This window comes from Mytilus trossulus, chromosome 2 (assembly GCF_036588685.1).
Source record: "Mytilus trossulus isolate FHL-02 chromosome 2, PNRI_Mtr1.1.1.hap1, whole genome shotgun sequence".
Taxonomy (NCBI): domain Eukaryota; kingdom Metazoa; phylum Mollusca; class Bivalvia; order Mytilida; family Mytilidae; genus Mytilus; species Mytilus trossulus.
The window spans coordinates 69444936-69467328 of NC_086374.1; the positions used below are offsets into that span (position 1 = coordinate 69444936).

The 22393-nt window shown below is 31.6% G+C and overlaps 1 protein-coding gene across 1 annotated transcript in view; it reads right to left on the bottom strand.

Moving 5' to 3' along the window:
- Window positions 1–21985, bottom strand: part of LOC134707888 (FMRFamide receptor-like) — a 95704-nt gene extending 73719 nt beyond the window's left edge. The window contains exon 1 of the mRNA XM_063567999.1: window positions 21897–21985. The gene's annotated coding sequence lies outside the window, so the exon portion shown is untranslated. The remainder of the gene's footprint in view (window positions 1–21896) is intronic.
- Between the last annotated feature and the right edge of the window lie 408 nt (window positions 21986–22393).

Here is a 22393-nt window from a genome sequence, read left to right on the forward strand (position 1 = left end):
AATCGTTACAGTATCATTGAAGGAAAGGTCAACTATATCACGCGATGCGTTTTCAAATTCAAAAAAAGACAACGAGGCGTATTTTTCATTAAAAGAAATCTTATTTCTTAGGCACTTTTCTGGTTTCATTTAAATACTGTAACAGAAAACGTTTACATAACGGAGTTCAATATTATCTAGTCTTATTTTTAAATATAGTTACAATATATGGATTTTTGTAGCAAATGCAAATACATGCGACAATAAAATTAATCTTTATTTGATTTTGATTGTGTGAGTTCAACTTGATTTAATACTTAATCCTTCCAAAAAGGAATACAATTAAAGTTAGACTCTGAATACATAAAAAGTCATCCTTTTTACAAAAAAAACCAGTATGATTAAACTCCTGGGTTTAAATTCTCAACACTTGTGGTTTCTTTTGTTCTTCCTTCATATAATTTATGAATTTGTTACATTTAAACATATACTTGAAACTGCTCAATAGATATAGGAAGATGTGGTGTGAGTGCCAATGAGACAACTCTCCATCCAAATAACAATTTAAAAATTAAACCATTATAGGTTAAAGTACGGCCTTCAACACGGAGCCTTGGCTCACACCGAACAACAAGCTATAAAGGGCCCCAAAATTACTAGTGTAAAACCATTCAAACGGGAAAACCAACGGTCTAATCTATATAAACAAAACGAGAAACGAGAAACACGTATATATTACATAAACAAACGACAACTACTGTACATCAGATTCCTGACTTAGGACAGGTGCAAACATTTGCAGCGGGATTAAACGTTTTAATGGGCCCAAACCTTCTCCCTTTTTTGGAACACTGTTTTGGCCTTTCATATAAAGCCGGGTGCTCTCCTCAAATGAATCAGATTTCAGTCAAAGTTGGTCATACCAAACACTACCTATATAACCTATGTTTTCGCCGTTAACCATAAGTACATGATATACATCTAGACTGGTCTACTCTATAGCCCTAATTATACCTACTTTTGGATTGTAGTCATATTGACATTCATACAACGTCACATAATAGTTCATACATTGTATTTAATATTTTCTACCAACGTTAAACGGTTTATGTTCTATCAATAATAACCACATTTATTTTTTTCAATAATTCACAAATATGATTATTGTGTATTTATAAACATCTTTGATGTCTAAAACAAATAGAAGATTAGAAAATACTTTCCTGTTATTTTTGTCGATAGAAAAGTGTTTTTTAATGACGACATTCAACAAAGGCTTGTAGACTAAGTTATGTATTTGCCATTATCATGTAATATATCGAAATAATTCAAATACTGTAAAATGTTTTCATTTTTAATTTGTTTTGTTATATGCTATTTATGTGCATGCATGTAATTTCTGCACATTTGGATAATAATTAATTTCCTTTGTATATAAAATCTAACGATTTGCAGCCGAGGAACTCATGCTTGCTTTCTAACATGGATATCAGGACGATAAAAAGCCATATATGTATATCTGTTTATGTAGCTCATACGTGTTTCTCGTTTCTCTTTTTTAAATTGATTAGACCGTTAGTTTTCCGGTAGGAATAGTTTTACACTAGTAATTTTTGGGGCCCTTTATTGCTTGCTTTTCGGTGTGAGCCAATGTTCCATGTTGAAGGCCGTACCTTGCCCTATAATGGTTTACTTTTATAAATTGTTACCAGGATGAAGAGTTGTCTCATTGACACTCGTACCACATCTCCCTTTATTTATGTTGCATCATTTGGTACCATCTTTGTAATGTAAGCAGGACAGGAGTATATTCTCTCCATGGTATATGTTTAATTCATATACAATTTCAATAATTAAATATTGGAAGGAAAGACTACAAAGTTTCTTTCCGTTTATTTAGTAATTATATGTGAAGTAAGTCTTCTTTGTTCTGAATGTCTAGCCTATTGATAAAAAATAGCCAATAATGCTGCACTAGTTATCCCTACGGAAATGTGATTCAATAAGTTAATATTTCTTGTGAAAAGACACTAACAACATTCAGTGAATATTAAAAAAGATAGAAATTAGTCGAAATGCATTCATATATTCATTTAGACACTAACAAAGAAACAAATCAATGAAAAATTTAACGAATGCAATACATTGAATTACATAAATAGAACATTTCTGTTTAAAAACTAGCCGTTAGTTATATTTTTTTTGTATAATGTAGGCCTAATTGACTACTTCACACGTCATGTACAGTTTAAGAAATAGGATTAAGACTTCGTGACAGTCGTAAGTTTTAAGAATATTTAAATATTGGTACCATAATTAAGTCACATGTCATAAAAGTGCTAAAATTAAACCAAATGTGTTACCCAATAACAGTAATCTTATCAGAGTTGGCATAATTCTGTGAATTATATTGCATTTTGCAGGTTACAGAGTGTTTTTCAAAGATTTATTCGATTAAGCTAACGTCTCATTTTGAAATTTACTACAGTGTGAAAAAAATAACCATGACTACAACCCTATGCTGTCCGGGTTTTCAGTTGGATTGCACAGGTCCACTGTGATATCGTAGTAACACAGTGTGATCTGTGTTAACCACTCGTGAACATTCGGCTGACAAGACAATATACCATACATCTTAAAAAGTATAGTAATTTTTAAGTCATGCTCATTACTTCTTGTTCTACTCGATTGTTGTTTTACTTGTCTGAGTTCTTGTAATTTACGTTGTAACAATGGTTTTATTATCTACGCAAATGATCAGAAAAAAGTTCAGTAGCGGGCATTGTATCATCCCATTTCCATCATATTTAGAACTTTAAAGTGGTAAAATTTTGAACAGCAAATTAAATCAAACCTTTAAATCAAATTTCTACACTCTAATATTGGTGCAACAATGCCATATCTTTGGAAAATTAAGATATTTTGACTTACCGTCTATGTGCAATAATGTGCTTTTAGTTCCAGGACTAAATAAAAATAATCATGAAACAAACTTCTCAATATTCTGTCACTCAAAACTGAAATAATTTCCCAATTGACTATTAAAATATCATGTTTGTGCTATGTATTCAAACAGGAGTGTTTTGATTACATTATAACAAGAATATGCACTTATTGTATTACGAGTACTTGTATGAAGGTACGTGCAATGAAGGTTTATGCATTACATCTGTATTTTGTATGCTGTTTTAGGATCATAAAGGGAAATTATGTTCATTTCCTCACTAAATCAAGATATTATTTGTATCCATTTTCAATTGATATAGCCATTCGCAGTGTTGTTGATTTGGTATAATTTAATACTGTTAACACAATGTAATATTGCTATTTGTAATATTGTGTTATCACGAGATCTCCAGACCTGTCGAGATTTTACGATACATCATATCAATAGACTTATTGTTTTATATCTTGGATACAATATTGACAAAATGAAAAACAATAATTCCTGATAGAGATATTGTCATTTTTTACTATTAACAAGTTATATACACTTCCTTATAAGTAATTATTAATAAAAAAATTCTAAAAAAATCTTTCGTTACTTTTTCCAGGCATAGATTACCTCAGCCGTATTTAGCACAACTTTTCGGTATTTTGGGTTCTCAGTGCTCTTCAACTTCGTACTTGTTAGGCTTTATCACTTTTATGATCTGAGCGAGTGAGTCATATGTAGACGAAATGTGCGTCTGACGTATTAAATTATAAGCTTTGTACCTTTGATAACTATATTTATCCAGTTTTCATAATTTGCGCTTTGTCAGGAAACAACTCGCGACAGAGTTTTGATCATGCGTTAACAAACGAATTACAAGCGTGTTTTCTAAACTATTTCCTACTAATAGCAGCAAACATTATTATGATTAAAACACCAGTGTTGTAAATACTTTAGTTGGAAGGCACTACATCATCATCCCTATGTGGAACCATTGTTGTTTCGTCCAATAAAGTATAATTGGAGTAATTTATTTTATTTTTAATTCACGAAAGGAACTGCAGTTATTGGGGTTGGAATGACAATGTCTACGCCAAAATAATAAAAGTGAATATCGATGAGCGATTTCTATAACTACTGTTATTTGTTCAAATTGATGTCAGGAAATTGCGGTATTGTAGTTAAAATGCAATCATCCATCGACCGATTCATATTACTAGCCGCATCCGATAATAATATTGCGTGAACAAGTTTGCAATTAAACGGTCGGTGATATAACAAGTGCTCTTTAAATACTTTCTCACGCGGCTGCAACACGTTTTTGTAAGCAGTTTCGTCATATAAATTTGAATTTATTTTTAAATCAGCTATCTATAATACCCTTAATTTAGATTCTAGCGTCACTATTGAGTCTTTTGTAGATGAAACGTTCGTCTTACTTACCACACCTGGTATCTATGATTAGTTCATTTTTATACAAATAAAGGTTAAGGATGTTTGCTCCTCTACTTTTTGATTTTTTACCAGATTTTCGGAATCCTCTGTTTTTATCCATGTATTCGACCTGTTGATACTGTTTATAATGCTTTTTTGTCATTTTTTATTTATATGGACCTTGGCTGTATACCAGCTTTGATTATTTGTAATATCTTCAATTTTTCACTTATTCTTACAACATTTGTATAAACTTCAAGATTATAAAAAACCGGTTTTTTTCTAAAGTGAACATTGATTGGTTAAATATTTCTCAGTGTGTTTGAATTTGTTTGATAGCCTTTTTTGGTCATGACTGCTTGTCTCTAATATTTAATTAACTGTGCATTTGTATTCAGATATCGCAGATCAAATTTATTCGTTCTTTGTGTAATCATACGTTTTTTGATTGAGTTAAGTCTGCTAATTGATATTTTATCGTATGTTTTTATATGTTGTGATGTTATGCTATTGTTTCAGAAAAAGGGAGAAGGTTTGGGCCCATTAAAACGTTTAATCCCGCTGCAAATGTTTGCACCTGTCCTAAGTCAGGAATCTGATGTACAGTAGTTGTCGTTTGTTTATGTAATATATACGTGTTTCTCGCTTCTCGATTTGTTTATATAGATTAGACCGTTGGTTTTCCCGTTTGAATGGTTTTACACTAGTAATTTTGGGGCCCTTTATAGCTTGTTGTTCGGTGTGAGCCAAGGCTCCGTGTTGAAGGCCGTACTTTAACCTATAATGGTTTAATTTTTAAATTGTTATTTGGATGGAGAGTTGTCTCATTGGCACTCACACCACATCTTCCTATATCTATTAACATTAAAAAAAAGTACCCACTGACCCCTACTTTTCTTTTCATATTTTATTACATATTATTTAAAAAGCCATATTTCAAAATCTTATGAAATCCTTGTTATTTTTTCATGTTTTTAAAACAAAAAAGGTGCCAATGTTAAGTGAAAGAAAAATCTAGAGAGAATTATTTCCAACGGCTTATATCTCGAAAACAAGCACATGGACCTTCCATTTTTTTCTGCTTTTTAAGTTTCTTTATTTATATACTTTCAATTTATAACAGTCTTTTTATAACATCCCCAAACACACATTCAGTTTACTTTATTTAAATTGTATAATAATAAAGTCTCCTGGTATCCAAATTGTATCAAAATTAACATTTTATGTGTCAAGTTATCTGAACAGTGTATACCTTTTGTCCATAATAACTCAAATATTATAAAAACTTCCCAGAATTGTGATTGGTGAGAAGTAGAGACATTCATATGAATTTTAATTTTAAAAAAAGCTTAATTAAAACGTGGTTTTTTGTCTGTTTGTCTAGATGAGGTCAATGAATACAATCGAACCCAAATTATAGAAAATTCTGTATAACACTTTAAGTTGGATTTCATCTATTACTTTGTAGTGATTACCTTCAACACTTTGAAGTTTATGCCACTTGATTAATGACCCTTTTGAGCTTAGAGATTATTCAGGCATATCGCAAATGTTTTCTTCGAAAATACAGTCACACTATTTCTGTGAACAACTCAAATAAAATTAAAACCCGTCAGAACGGGTATAATATTAACCAGAGGTTCCAAGTCCAATCTGGGTCGTTTATCTGGGAATTTTGCTTACAAAAAATACAACACAACTAGACTCTTTCAAGGGAATGGAAACGACGTACCAGTGTTGCCTTCCTGACTTGTTGATAATTTTTGTCTCCACTCGATATGGTTTTCAAGATAATTTGCGAAAATAAAAAACAAATGCTTTAAAATTGTAAATTAAATATTAAGAACTGTCAGAAGTTCAGATCTCTCACTTCAACTTGGGGTATTAAGAGACCAAAAAGAAAAGCTGAAAATGACGAAACGTTAGTAATTACCACACGTAGCTGTCATGCTTAATGGTTTAAGATGGAACAAGAGAAAAAACTTGCAAAAATAGTTAAGGACGCAGATCGGGTCACAGTTACAATTGTGGCATCTTTTCTGGGGAAAAACTGCTGCACTGTAGGCAAATGTTTGTTTGTGACTCATACGTCCTATTTAGTATATTTATTAAAACAGCACGTAACATTTGAAACCTTACATGTATTAGAATACGTCTGAAGCAATATGAAGCCTAACTTCTGAAAGGTTTGTTAACTAGATGGAAAAGCTATGTATACATTTGGATTTTTCTTTTAATCATTAATCTCGGTATAGCTTTTATTGATAACGTTAACGAGATCTACATTTCACTTGATTTAACAATACTTCAATTAATAAGTCTTCTAGTGGGAATAAAAAAAAATGAGACGGGTCATTAGTAGAATACAGTCGAAACAATGTATACATTAATGTCACAAGACGTGAATAGAAACCAAATTATTCAAAAATTGATGCCTAAATTGGTTTTAATTGAACCCCGAGTTTTTGAATAGCGGATGTTAGCTTTACGATAATGTCACAATAGAAATAACATACATACTTTAGCATACAATTCGTCGAATAAAATTTCACTAATATTTACTTTCTTATTTATAGCAACATAAATCTATAAGCTATGAATTCATTGAGTGAAATATGATGGTAAGAGACCGTTTGTCTCTTTATATACTGCAATCTATTTATTGCGATAAGATAAATGGTCAATCTATATGGGTAAAGATTACACATATATATTTTATTCTTTTTGAAAGTTCGATATTTCGTTTTATTTGAATTTAGTTCCCTTTACAAACATTCCTTATAGATTGCTTGGAAGATTTAGTGGAATTTGTTTTCTTTTTCTCATGCTAGATCCTCATCTCAACTTTAATCTAAATTTTGAGATATACATAAAGCTGCTTTAGTGTGGTTAACTCTGTGTCTTTAATTTATAAATGATCTTTTTTTTTTGCCACCCCATTGGTTGCAAATTGCAACTATAAACCCTTTTACATTAAAAGGTGTTTTTTTATAAGTACTACAAACGTCGGCACATCTGAAAAAAAAACATTCAACACAAATCATGCAAACTCTGAGTCAAACCAGAATGCCAGATAAAAATGTCTGATCCTTGTACTCATGTTAAGTAGACTTGTTATCACAGAATGATTCAAATAGGCGATGGATGCATTTAAATATAAAAAAGGAGTGATTACATATCCAGTTGTGAGGCCGAAAGCTAAATACGGTAGGAGGCAGCAGAATCAATTGCATATATAAGATGTAACGAATCTAGTTTTCATCCACTTCAGTAACAGTCATAATGACATCCTTGCAATGCAGAATTTAACGTCAGTGATAATTGGTTTTCAGTCGAACGGAATAATAGCTACTATTAGAACCAACACTAGCGCTGATAATGCATGACTATCTTTTACCAATGCCTGCAGATACTGTTTAAGATTTGCTTTTGTAATTTTGTTTACTGTCTGATTCAAGTGAAAAAAATGAACAGCATCAGTGATCGTAGGTGTGCTAATAGTTCGAGAGATAAAATTATATAGGTTCTTGAGAACTTGTAAATTATCAATATATTACGTTGTCAAAGAATGCAATTGTAACATAATGCACATTTTAGAGGTAACCTGAACTTTACTCTTATTGCTTTTAAAATACAAATTGTATATAGATTAAAAAGATGTCGTATGAGTGCCATTGGTACAACTCTCCTTAGAAATGCAGTAACTTGGTTCATTAGAGGGACTACAAGAAAAACAAAATGAAAATACAACTATATCAGCAATGTATGCCGCAACATAAAACAGTGACATTGCGCAGTTTAACCGGATGAAATATTTACAATTCGAACAACATTAAGAGCAAGGAAACTACAGCGCGATGATAAGTAGGGAAATCTTTTTTTTTATTGGCATCTACATGCGTGATAATTAAAACCTTGCAATTTGTTAAAGAAAAGATTAAAAAAATGGTTATATAGCAACCAGAGTATATTTGTATTTCTTCAATAAAACTATCGCCCAAAACTCCCTCGGGAAAATTTGACATAAATCTGTGTTAGCAGATCTGTTAAATCTTTTCTCGAGTCCGATGTTTCAAAACGTTTGACATTTGGCTGAATAAATACGAATAAAACATTATTCAAAATATTCAGTTTATAAAAGCAATAAAATATTTACATGTTATTGTGCCTTAAAAGGGCGTGTATACTCTCGTTCAGATTATAACTTTATCTGCATCGAATTCATTAGTAAAAACTACAACAGAAATATTTGACTAGAATTCCAAGTAAATTGTAAACATTCATTCATTATAGTTTTCAACTTTCTGACTATGACAGATTTCTTTAAATGAATGTATTTGTACAGTCTATTCTGTAGATTGATTAGTGGTAATTGTTTCAAATGAAGCTTCAATAGTTATCAAAGGTACCAGGATTATAATTTAATACGCCAGATGCTCGTTTCGTCTACATAAGACTCATCAGTGACGCTCAAATCAAAAGAGTTATAAAGGCAAACAAGTTCAAAGTCGAAGAGCACTGAAAACCAAAAATTCCAAAAAGGTTGTGCCAAATATGGCTAAAGTAATCTATGCCTTGGATAGGAACATTCTTAGTTTTTCGAAAAATTAATAGCCTTTAAACAGGACATTTATACAAATTACCATTTAATTGATATTCATGTCAACACCGAAGTGCTGGCTACTGGGCTTGTGATATCCTCAGGAACGAAAAGTCAACCAGCAGTGGCATCGACCCAATGTTGTCACGAGTTATCAAAGGTACCAGGATTATCATTTAGTACGACATACGCGCATGTTGTCTACATAAAACTCATCGGTGACGTTCATATCAAAAATATTTTTAAATGCAAACAGGTACAAGTCGAAGAGCATTGAGAACCAAAAATCAAAAGTTGTCTGTATCTATAATTTCATTAATACTGTATGGATTCGTTCTAAATTTAGAGATACCTTTTTAATCATTTAAATCAATGTTTTCTTATGAAACAAAATCCTATTCGTATTTTACAAACTTTTAAGAAGAAGATATTAAATGGTTATATAGCAATCATAGTTCATTTATATTTCTTTGATAAAACTATCGCTCTAACTCCCTTGGGAAAATATGACATAAATCTGTGTTAGCAGATCTTTTTAGTCCTTTCGGTTAGATGATTCCAAACATTTGACATTTGACGAAATAAATACGACTGAAAAATTATTTACACAATTAATCTTATGAAAGCAATAAAATAAAAACATGGTATTGTGCGTTAAAAAGGCGTGTACTCTATCGGTCAGTTTATAACTTTATCTGCATCCAATGCATCATCAAATACTATAATAGCAATATTTAACTAGGATTGCCAGTAAATTGTTAAGATTTATTCATTATAGATTTCAATTTCCCGAATATGACAGATTTCTTCAAATGTATTTAATTGTTCAATTTATTCTGTAGATTGATTAGTGATTATTGTTTCAAATGAAGCTTCAAATGTTGTCTGTGTCTATAAGGTCATTACTACTGTATGGATTCATTCTAATTTCAGAGATACCTTTTTATTATTTTAATTAATTTTCTCATATGAAATCAATTCCTATCCGTATTTTACAAAACTAGAGGAAAACGTGAAAACTGAAATATCAGTATTCAAATATGAAGAATTAATTACAAAATGACAAAGTCCATTTTACAGCCTGCCAAAAAAATACATATCTTTTTTTTTTTTATTGTTTTGAATATTGATTGAATTATGTATACCGAGCAGTTTCTTTAATTCATATTTGGTTTGAAAAGACCAATTTTAGTCCGCTGCATTTTTATGTACAACTTTCATAGATATTTTAATTGACTGGAAGGGAAATGTTCAGGAAGAGGAGCATTTAAATTCAGATGTCACGTGCTAGTAGCCGTTTCAAACTAAAAAAAATTGTATAAAGTCATTCGTACATTGCCATCTTTTGAAGGCGAAAAATATTATTGTAGAATTTATAAGTCCCCATTGAAGTAATGCTCTTTAACTTGACACGTATTTATCTTTCTATCTATTTTGATTTGAGCGTCACTGATGGGTCTTGTGTAGACGAAACTATAAGCCTGGTACTTTTTTTTATATAAAGATGTTATAGAGTTGTTTTTTTATTAAATGCATTGTTAATATGACGAAAACATGTAACACATGAGTTGGCGTATGTGTGTTCGATATTGACATGAACAAAGCGATGTTGATTGTAAGGTCGGTTTTCATTACATATTTCAGTTAATTCGATATTTTTAACAGTCATAATTTAAAGCAATTACATGTAATAAATGAAAAAAAATAATATCCTTTCCTATTAATTTTGTCCAAAACAATAGTTAAATAATTGTATATTATCTCATTATTACCGCATTATTTCTAATAAATGGAAATAGGCGTTTGACACTAAAATTCTATTACTAGAGCATCCGTTCATTGCCCTCATTTAAAGTACATATCGACTCTTCCATACTAAGTTCTGTCTGAATACAGCGAAGGTGATTTTTAGTTACGCTTTAATCAAATCTGTTATGCTCTTGTTATTTTTATAAAAACCATTATTTAAAATTAATAAATCGTAATAAATGAATAATGCTATGTTTATATAACAAAAGTATAATAATTGTAACATGTAGTTTAACACTAAAATTATATTACACGATCTGGAGCATTCGTACATTGCCCTTTATTTAGTCTTTTTATCTTTGCTGAATTTAATCTTCAAAAATTGTATAAGCGGGACAGTTTTGGTGCTAGCCATATTGACACTTCTATACAAAAAGATGTTACGAAGGTGTAAATACAACTATCCTGACCGAATACAACTATGGTAATTCTGAGTTCGACTTTTAGTACATCTGTAAGTTTATTTGTTTTACTTTTTGATCAACCTTAACTTAAGAGCAATAAATGTACAAAATGACAAAATGGTTCAAAAATAAAGACAACAGTCGTATACCGCTGTTCAAGAGTTATAAATCGATTAAGAGAAAACAAATCCGAGATTCCAACTAAAACCGACGGAAACACATCAACTATAATAGGAAATCGACAGAAACACTTAAGTGCAACAAACACAAACGACAATACAACATATATAGAAACGAAGTATTAGATAACAACTGCCATATTCCGGACTAGGTACAAGACAGTTTCCGAAAAATGGTTTTATGTCTAGCCAAACCTCGCGCTTCATGGCTATGTTAAATATACTGCTAAAATGACAAAGTTACACGACAGAAACAGTACAAATAAATGCAAAAACAATAACAACACTTTCACAATTGAAATTTATCTTACCATAACCACATTATTTGGCGTAAATGTAAAAAGCTGTTTGACACTAAAATTATATTACTTCATAAATCGTACCGTTCCTTCTTCAAAGTCTTTTTACTTGCAAAATTTGATATATCTTATTTGGATACATAAGAAAGTTTTGGTGATTATAAGGTGAAGTTAAAAGTTGTAACAACGATTGTCTTAATTGAATTTCCATATGAAGAACATACGATATTAAGAAAATAATGTTAGCCTCTTTCGTGCCCATTATGATATGAACCCATCATACATTGTCCACGCCAGTTGTGTATTTCCTCTACAATCGACTCATCAGTGACGTTCAAATAAAAAATGATAAAGTAGGAATTTGAAATGCAACTGTTGACTACTAGGCCTCTGATACCATCGGGGAAATCTCCACCTGCAGGGGCATCGACCCAGTAGTTTTAAATGGCCTCATCATCCATACCGGGTTTTTAAATTTGGTAAAATTGTCTACATGATATCACGTACTTTTATTCTAGCTTTTCCGTTAAAAATATAATCAGCTATTCCCACTATTATTATTATTAATATGATATAATTCTTGATTAATACACAATGCTATATAATCTCTTGTCTCTTTATACGTTTTATTTATTCGAACCTAGTCAATGACATTTAACAGCCTATTTTTATCCCAACTCAAACCAGTAAAGCGCTGGTAAAGCGATGGTGACTTAAGTTCGGTTTTTATTATGTCTTTCAGTTTATTTGTTATTTCTATAATAGTTATATTGCATAAAAGCAATCAAATATAAATGAATTCTTATTGTTATGTTCAAAACAATACTTAAACAATTGTGGTTAAACTGATTATTACCGCATTATTTCTGAAAAATGTAATGTTAAGAAACAATTCGAAGGAAAGATTTGGTTAAATTATTTAAAAACAAATATTCTGGCAATCAGATGAATATTAAACGTTGATAATCAGATATAAATTTTACAAAAAAAAACAACTCAAACAATCAAACACACAAATATAAGTTTCATTTATTGTAAGATCCTTTAATTCTGATAAAGTAAGGAATAGTAAGGTATACGTTTTGATTTTGTACACGATCATTTTCTTGATTTTGATATGATTTCATAAAGTTGGCATATTCAATCCCCCCTCACTACTAAAAAAAACAATGATCGTCCATTAAAGACTAAGAAGCGTGGTTGGCAAAACGAGCATAGAAGAAACAAATATATCTGACGGTAGTACACAGCAATCGTTTTCTGGCTTCGCTCATTTTTTGCATTTTCCACAATATTTTTATTGAGGTTAATATCACCCTCCTGTCTGATGCAGTCGTTTCAAGCTACATCCACTGAACGAATTTGTATCGTAAAATTTCTACAGAGAGTACGGTAATATAAAATATTTTAAATGTCATATCCTCTAATTACAATCCAGGAACAGTGTATAATTACGAGCAATTTACTGTTGGGAAGGAAATAGTACGGTTTGATTGTATCAGTTAATATCGATTTTGTTTGCACTATTTTCATAAACAATTATGCAGTACACTACAAAATTAACTCATTAGTTCTATTTCTTCGAGTAGATATATACACAATCATGTTCTATATTTGTCTACTGATTAATTGGCGAGTTATGGCTTCTGTAATTATTTGTAATATTTGCATTTACCTTCCTGACGATGTTGTCTTATAAAAGTCAAGCAATGATACATATACGAGTATTTCGATTATGTTACACGTTTTGTCCTGTTCTTCTCAGGGATGACTGGTGTCATGATAATAACGTATTGGAAAACCAGAGAAATAGTAACGGGGTTAACAACACCTTGAAAAGGGTCAGAACAGGTTAACACAAAAAGGTATTGCCCCCCCTCCCAAGTAACCTTAGAAGCCATTTAATTGGGAAAACATATTTATTTTACTCAAGGAAGAGACCATTTTTAATGAGTCGCAACTTATCTGAAACCATACAAAGTCGGAAATATTTGTGATATGACATATAAATTTAGTGATTTGTACTTCCTTAATTTTTCTTCGAAACAAAATTTTCAATAGAAAATATCCAAAATCGGATACCTTTATCAATTCGTATCTTACATGCGTTCGTGCATGTTCAGTCGACGTACTAACCGAGAAGTTGATTTAAACATAGCTATTTATTAATAAAGGCAACAGTAGTATAACGATGTTTGAAAGTCATAAATAGATTGACAAAAAACAAATCCGGGTTTCTTACTTAAAATGAGGGAAACACATCAACTTTATGAGGAAAACAACGGAACAAAAGAAAAATTGAAGTGCAAACAAACAACAATGCAACAAACACAGAAATGAACTATTAGATCACAACTGTCATTTTACGAACTTGTTAAAAAATCTACCATAAAAAAAAACAAATAAATTTAAAAAAAACATAAGATATTAACAAAGACAGCACTTGACAACATTCCTGATATAAGTCAAGCTCTTCTCAAAGGTTTTTTTTTAGTTTATTTTATTTTAGATTTGTGCTGTTACAACACTGACTCTATTGGGAGATGAGAGGTTACAGACATGTTAACCCCACCATATTTTACATATGCCTGTCCCAAGACAGTAGCATATCAAACAGTAGTTATAAATTGCCTGCTATATTTATTTCATCCTTATTTTTGTAGCATAAATCAGGCCGTTGGATTTCTCTTTTGAATTGTATTATATTTTGCCATGCCGAGCTTAATATACGATGTTGTTATGTTCATTGTAAATGGTTGTCTGATGACCTCTTCATGCTTACATCCTCGTGTGTTGGTCCTTAGGTGATACTTGTTTCACTGTCAATCATGGAACTTCTCCTTATTTTTGTATTAATACCTGCTGACTCCGAACATATCAATTTAGTTTCAATTAGATTTAATTTAAAGCAAATAATTTGTTGTTGATTTTTAACGGAGTCTATGAAGCTATAATAACCAGTATACATAATTCTCAAATAGTCACGCAAATAGCGATATGACTGGCATGCATTCATTATATGAAATCATATTATTTCCTAGAAAGAATAAAAGATACCAGCATTGTGTTACAACCTTTCACTTCCATCAACTAGAAGCTTTAACACGTAACATATTGGTTTACAAGAAGATTAGATGACTATTTCCTTCGGCGTAATTACATTTTTGTTGCCATACGACGGTCTGTTGAGTGGTTGTATGACAATTAGCTGTTAAAATCTCCTTTATCCGTGTGTAGTAAAGCGAGAATGTCGCGACACTATATCATTTTAGAAGCATTATATAAATTACTCAATCACAGATTTAAAAAGCTTATCTAGGCTGAGTATTCTAAAGTTTGTTTTAACTAACAGCATTAAAATGCATTGATCGAAAAAAGCAAAGTTAGATATTCCCCAGATTCCCTTGATACCAATCAAAAGTAAACTTTATCATTGTTTATGGTCAATATTATAAGGTAAGAGTTCTTCATTCGAGCAAGAATGCCAATGATTATTTGGAAGAACTTGATATTTTCACTGTCAACGAAACAACAACCCAGCAAAACAAAATAATAAAGTAAATATGCCTGTAACTACATTAGATACTAGTGTGCAATTCCTCAAACGAGAAACTATTTTAAGCATTAGATTACAACTTTTAAAACTTCTTTTTTCTGGACAAAGTAAACTACCTCCTGTTGTCCAGTGGTTTTGTATATTTTATTATTGTTGCATTCTTTGTTCACTGGAATAAGGACGTTGTGTTTTTGTTTTGATTTATCCATAATAAACAATTTCGGGTAATTTTACAGCTTTTTTTATCTGTTACCATTGTTTAAGGAAGGGTGTTTATATTTGTTTAAAAATGCGTCCTTTCGTTCCAGAGGTCATTTGCACTACATACAACGTGTGCGTCACTAGATTTTGAAAAACATAGTTTCTCTAGCGACAATTTGATAATTAAGTAGATAATTGCATCACTTATAATCAACGATATTAATGCTCGTCTTCTATTTGTTTTTACGGATATTCAGTTCTTTCGTGACAACAGCACATTTCAAGGTTTTTTATCCAAAAAAATGTGTTTTTTTACGCCAACAGAAATAATATAATTATACTGTAATATTTTTTCTGTCCATGAAGAAATAACATAAAAAAATGGTGCACACTGAATAACGCGCGTAACAATAAAAAAAACGTTGATGGCGTCACGGTCACATGACTAAATTATGTCTATTGGCTGATAACAAAATAACGTCAGCCAATCAGAAGTCGCGTTACATCCAAAATTAAATTATTCAAAAATATTTCCATCCTAGAAGACAGTTGTCCCGGAGGCAACCGTTACATGAGAATTCGTCTCTCATAATAGCAGACTTTATTATTGGTCAATATATCAAAATTCCTTTTGAAAGCATGTATTGTAAAAACTGCTTATTATAGGGGAAACCCCGACTGCATGTAAAGTAAACAAGGTGTCCCTTGAGATATACATTTGAAGGAGATCATTAGAAAGTGTATACTTGATAAGATTTCATTACAGTACACGTACCTATATCTTAGAAAATGAATCCACTTAGGTTTACGTCAATCATTCATTTACGACAATGTTTTAAGCAAACATCTATATGAAGTGCTTCTCCATACAAATAATTCAGTTGATCTGACTTTTATTGATTCATTTTACAACACTGAATTGGATATCATTTGTTATATTTTATTTTAATATATTTGTCTTTATGACTAGTGCCAGTGACATAAGTGTAAATCTGTATTCAGTTGGAGCTGTTCCTGCTGATGCAATTATTTTATTGCGAAAATCATCTAAAAATATTTAGAATGAATAGAATTTTTATGTATGGTGTGACAACAATGTAAATTCTTTTCCGCTTTTGGAAGTTATATCTCGTTGGTTCCCTCAAACCCGTTAGGCAGCAAAATTCTATTAGTGCCAACATCGTACATGTCGTTAGCCTTTAGATCAAAGGTGAAACAATATTTAACGCATGCGCAGATCAGTGTATTTTTTATAGCGGATATGATTTACACTTCATACAATAGTGAAATCAATTAAACGACAAACATATTGTATAATAATTCAACAACATGCTAATGAACTTGGATATTTCGCCATAACTTGTTGATTTGTCTTTGTGTTGTATGATTTAGTTCACTAAAGAACTTTGTCATAGAATAAACATGAAGATAGCCCTACAGGGGTTGGTCGATATTTTAACTGTTTGTGTCAGCGTTTATTTTCATGATTTGTCTACATTTACTACTTTACAGAACAATAGAGTTAAGTCCATAATCAACCTCTTACTATGTGTATTCCTTTTCGTCTGCAGTCTGAATCGTTTCTGAAATTTGATGTCCAAAATTCAAATTTGTTAAAACACAATATACATTGTATATATATATCCATTTACTGAATCGAAGTTGAAAAATTAAACCAGGCATTTACAATCTTCCATTAAACTTCCTGCCACTATATTACTTTCCATTTCTTACAACTTCCGTAGCACTTGATAAAAAGTGTTCATGTTTCAACAAAGATTTCAATTAGTCAAGTACAGTCAAGGTCAGTTCTGGATAATGAATATATCTTATTATTAAAGAAAGTGAATTTTATCGCTCAAGAGTTCAATATCAATTTGTTTAAGTGTTCTTTATACATGTTCAAGAAAACAATTACGTTCAGCGGTATACTACTGTTGCCTTTATTAATATTATACACACAATTCATGTTTAAAAAAAGAAAGTTCTAGATACAAGAATATGGTTGCTTTGGGGCACCAGCTTTCATTTCTTTCATTTGTTGTTTAATTTATCTCCTCTTTTTTTACTGTATTGCTAAGATTAAAACGAGAGAGAAAAATTGGGTTCATACAAAAGTTGATTATATGATAAGATTATTCTATTTATATGACAAATTTAATTTATAGTAACATTTAAAATTACAGCTTGACTCGCAAACCATTTATACATATATATATACAACTCGTCTAAACATCAACCCAATAATGTTAGACCTGTTAATTTGCTTTTGCAAATTTTTGGTTCTTCCCTCGCCGGGATTTGAACCCATGCTACTGTGATATCGTGACACCAAATCGCCTGCACTGCAGCCGTCCCGCTAGACCACATGACCACCTGGGCTCTCTAAAAAAAGAGCTTTCGCTGGCCATGTGTTACCTTTCCACGTCAGTTTTAATCTAGCGGCGTACTACAGTATATGATATATAAGGCATGAAGATGTATACATCTGTTGTAGGGTTGTCACTGACTCAGACGTACGTATGTATATATATATTTAGACGAGTATATATATATATATATATATATATAACTCGTCTAAACATCAACCCAACAATGTTAGATCTGTAAATTTGCTTTCGCAAATTTTTGGTTCTTCCCTCGCCGGGATTTGAACCCATGCTACTGTGATATCGTGACACCAAATCGCCTGCACTGCAGCCGTCCCGCTAGACCACACGACCATCTGGGCTCTAAAAAAAAGAGCTTTCAATGGGCATGTGATACCTTTCCATGTCAGTTTTAATCTAGCGGCGTACTACAGTTAATGTTATATAAGGCATGGAGATGATATTGTTACCGATCAGCTAAATTATCTATAGGAAAGGATCCTACAAATTAATGTAAGATACAGTCACAGAAAATATATTCATAAGTACGTCTGAGTCAGTGACAACCCTACAACAGATTTATCCATCGGATCGCCATCAATGATGGTGATACATGGCTGTGTACATAATGTATATACAACTCGTCTAAACATCGACCCAACAATGTTAGATTTGTAAATTTGCTTTCGCAAATTTTTGGTTCTTCCCTCGCCGGGATTCGAACCCATGCTACTGTGATATCGTGACACCAAATAGCCTGCACTGCAGCCGTCCCGCTAGACCACACGACCACCTGGGCTCTCAAAAAAAGAGCTTTCGGTGGGCATGTGTTACCTTTCCACGTCAGTTTTAATCTAGCGGCGTACTACAGTACATGATATATAAGCATGGAGATGTTATTGTTACAGATCAGCTAAATTATCTATAGTAAAGGATCCTACAAATTAATGTAAGATACAGTCTCTATATATATATATAGAATATACAAAGCGTCTAAACATCAACCCAACAATGTCAGATCTGTTAATTTGCTTTCACAATTTTTTTGTTCTTCCTCGCAGGGATTCGAACCCATGCTACTGAGATATCGTGACACCAATCTCCTGCACTGTAACCGGCGTGCTAGACAACACGGCCACCTGGGCTTCATAAAAATGAAGCTTTTGGTGGCCCGGTGTTACCTTTCAACGTCAATTTTAATCTAGCGTCGTACTAAAGTACATGATATAAAGGCATGTAGATGGTTTTTTACAGATCAGCTAAATTATCTATAGTAAAGGATCCTACAAATTAATGTAAGAGACAGTTACAGAAATAATTATATTTATAAGTACGTCTGAACCAGTGACAACATATTTTAAAGAATATAAATATACTTGGTTAACTAATGTTTTCCAATCATACATCTTTTGTAATGATTTTTGCCTATAAAAGAAACTCTTCTGTCTTAAGAACAAAATTGATTTGAGCCATGTAAATGATCATTGTATCTATCAACGCAAATTAGGTATTTGCTTTTTTTTCAAATTAGAATATAACAAATGGTAAAATAATTAACAGAATATTAAATCAGGTATCTACGATGAATTTTTTTACAACTACTGATTATCATCAGACCAGTAGTCAGCACTTCATTGTCATATATATAATCATAGTTATAAAATAAGCGTTTTCAAAACATAGAATTTTGAAATAATAAGGATTGTCCACCAAAGGAAAAAACTTTCTAAGCTGTAACTCGCAAAACCTTTCGTAAATTTGTGATATTTTTTTTATAGATTCCAGCGTCACTGAAGACCCTTTTTGTAGATGAAATACGCGTACAAAAGTTTCAATCTGGTATCTGTATGATAAGTTTATCTACCCTCAAATTAGCTTGCTTGTTAACCGATTGTTTGAATTACATTAAGAAGGCAATAAGTTTATTTTTATGAACTATATGCAACATGCTCTAATATATACACTTTGTTGAATTCAAATCCATCGAATTGTTACAAAAGTTCAATTAAACAAGTTACAATGTCTTGTTGTATTAAGTTGTTATTGTCTCTATACCACACAGATGTTTCAATCACCCAGAATCGATGATCTCGTGATAATACATGTAGTAAATGCCTCGATTGTGGGAGTCTTTAGAAGAGGGACGAAAGATACCAAAGGGACAGTCAAACTCATAAATCTAAAACAAACTGAGAACGCCATGGCTAAAAATGAAAAGACAAACAGACAAACAATAGTACACATGACACAACATAGAAAACCAAAGAATAAACAACACGAACACCACCAAAAACTAGAGGTGATATCAGGTGATCCGGAAGGGGTAAGCAGATCCTGCTCCACATGTGGCACCCGTCGTGTTGCTTATGTGATATCAAATCCGGTAAATAGTCTAATTCGGTAGGTCAAATTCATGACAGGGAAGGGGTCTGTAGTTACGACGTAAGGAACATATCCGATATCATTTGTGAAACGGTTATTCCATAACGGTCAACCAACTCGTGATGGCGTCCATAAAATTTACGAAGGGATGATTTCAACTTCACCATATGAAACTCTTGGTTTAATCGCTTCCTTGTGAGCAGCAAGTTTAAGTTCGATTCCGATAGATCTGAATCAAAAACCTATAAAATCCTAATTTTCAGCCCTCTGCTATATACTTTTTGCATTTAAAAATCAGACACTTGCGAGTTTTCGTGGACCAGTGAGAAAAATCGGCACCAAGTGCCAAGAAACGAGGTTTTGATGTTTCATTGTAATTGAACACGCAGAGAATAACTGTTTGATTGCAATAGACGTAAAACTGGAAATCTTCAGGACAAAAAGGTCAAAGTTGAACTCTTCATGTAGGTGTTAAGTAGAGCATAAACAATTACTGAAATTGACTTTATTTGACAGTTTTCCGGAATCGTTCTGTATGGTGGTTAAGTATTGAGTTGCATAACTAGTTAAACTGATATTGATATAACTTTCAATAACATTATCGGGTTACAGCTACGATGAGTATTCTTATAAGAACACATTTATAAATATTGTTTTTTCTCAAAAAATGATCCAAATAAGATTTCATTTTTACAATGAGTAGAAGGTCACTGTATTATTGTCTATTTAACCCAATCTGAAATCAGCAATACTCTGCACGATAGGTTGTAATATACAACAGCACTTAGATTGAATCTGTCAGAACTAATTAATCTTCTGTATAGTCAAGTTAACATGGAAAATTGTTTTTTCGGTTTTAAATATCACTTTTTACCGTCGTAAATTTAAATGACAGCAAATTTTATCTTTGGCTAAAATGAAATGTGCTTTGGCTTTGTGACGTTTAAACCATTGACCTCATACGGTACTTGGAACATTCGATTGTGTATAATGTTATAATATAGTGACAAACTCGATCGATATACTAGAATGTAATAATACTAAGACATATTGAATATTTTTAACAATAAATGCATCGAAATTACTGTCATAGAAAAACCATAAATTATAATCCATGTTAAATAGGACAAAGAAGATATGGAAAATACGTCATTGAGACAGCTACCCAACAACACTAAAACACTGACACGTTTAGGTCAATATAAAAACAATATCTTCAGCAATTTTATTTTTTTTTCAAATTAAGTCATTACAAACTACATCGTCAAACTTCGCTTTTTCATTTATTTATTTTTTTGTGTTTTTCTAGTGTTTTTTTTTTTTATTTGTTAGGAATTAGTCGTTTGATATTCTTTGTTTGTTCCATCTTACTTTAAAAAAAAAATGATGACTTTGTCGATTTCATTTTTTTTTTTTTTTTTTATATATATATTTATATTTTTATATTTGACATTTCATCCGGATCTATTTATTTTAATCATATTAAAAGATAAAGTTTGCATTCGTTGCCCTGTTATATATAAGAACATTTGTACTTGACACAAAACGGTTTACCATGATCACCTTGATAAAATGAATTGCACAGAATGGAGAAAAATTTGTAGAAAATACCCTAGTGAGTGTATGCGTATAAAGACATGTATGTTCGAAAGGTGTTTTCAACAGTTTAAGATTGTTCGACAAAGCTGTATTTGTGAAGGTATGAAATGATATGGTTTTAACTTAGCGAGGATATTGAGTTATAGGTACCTGAATGTCTTCTGAGAAATAGGATCCTTGCTGGATATTTTCAAGCCGCTGGGGCACACTCTGTAATCATGAATGTGAAATAATCCTCGTTATAGTTATAATGACGTGCGTTTGTGGCATGCTGTAAATAAAAGTTTGAAATCAAATATAATTGGCTAGTTTAAGGAGGTTCAGATTTTTTCAATTAACCCTTTTGTAACCACATGACGTTTTCTAATCTGAATATGGATTTTATATTTGTCCCTTGACGTTAAGCAACCAACAATCCATCAACTTTTACAAAATAATTGCAAAAACAACAATTATGTAAACCTCTCTGCATGTTTACATCCCCGTACGATTCTATAGTTATTGATCACTCCAATAAACAATTAAGCTCTGATTTTATATCCAAGGCATGAATAAATCCTAGAAAAAACAAACAAAGGATAAGTGTTTACTAAGTAGTGTGCTGCATCCAATAAACTGGTGTTTTATGCAATAGATACGCATGAAAT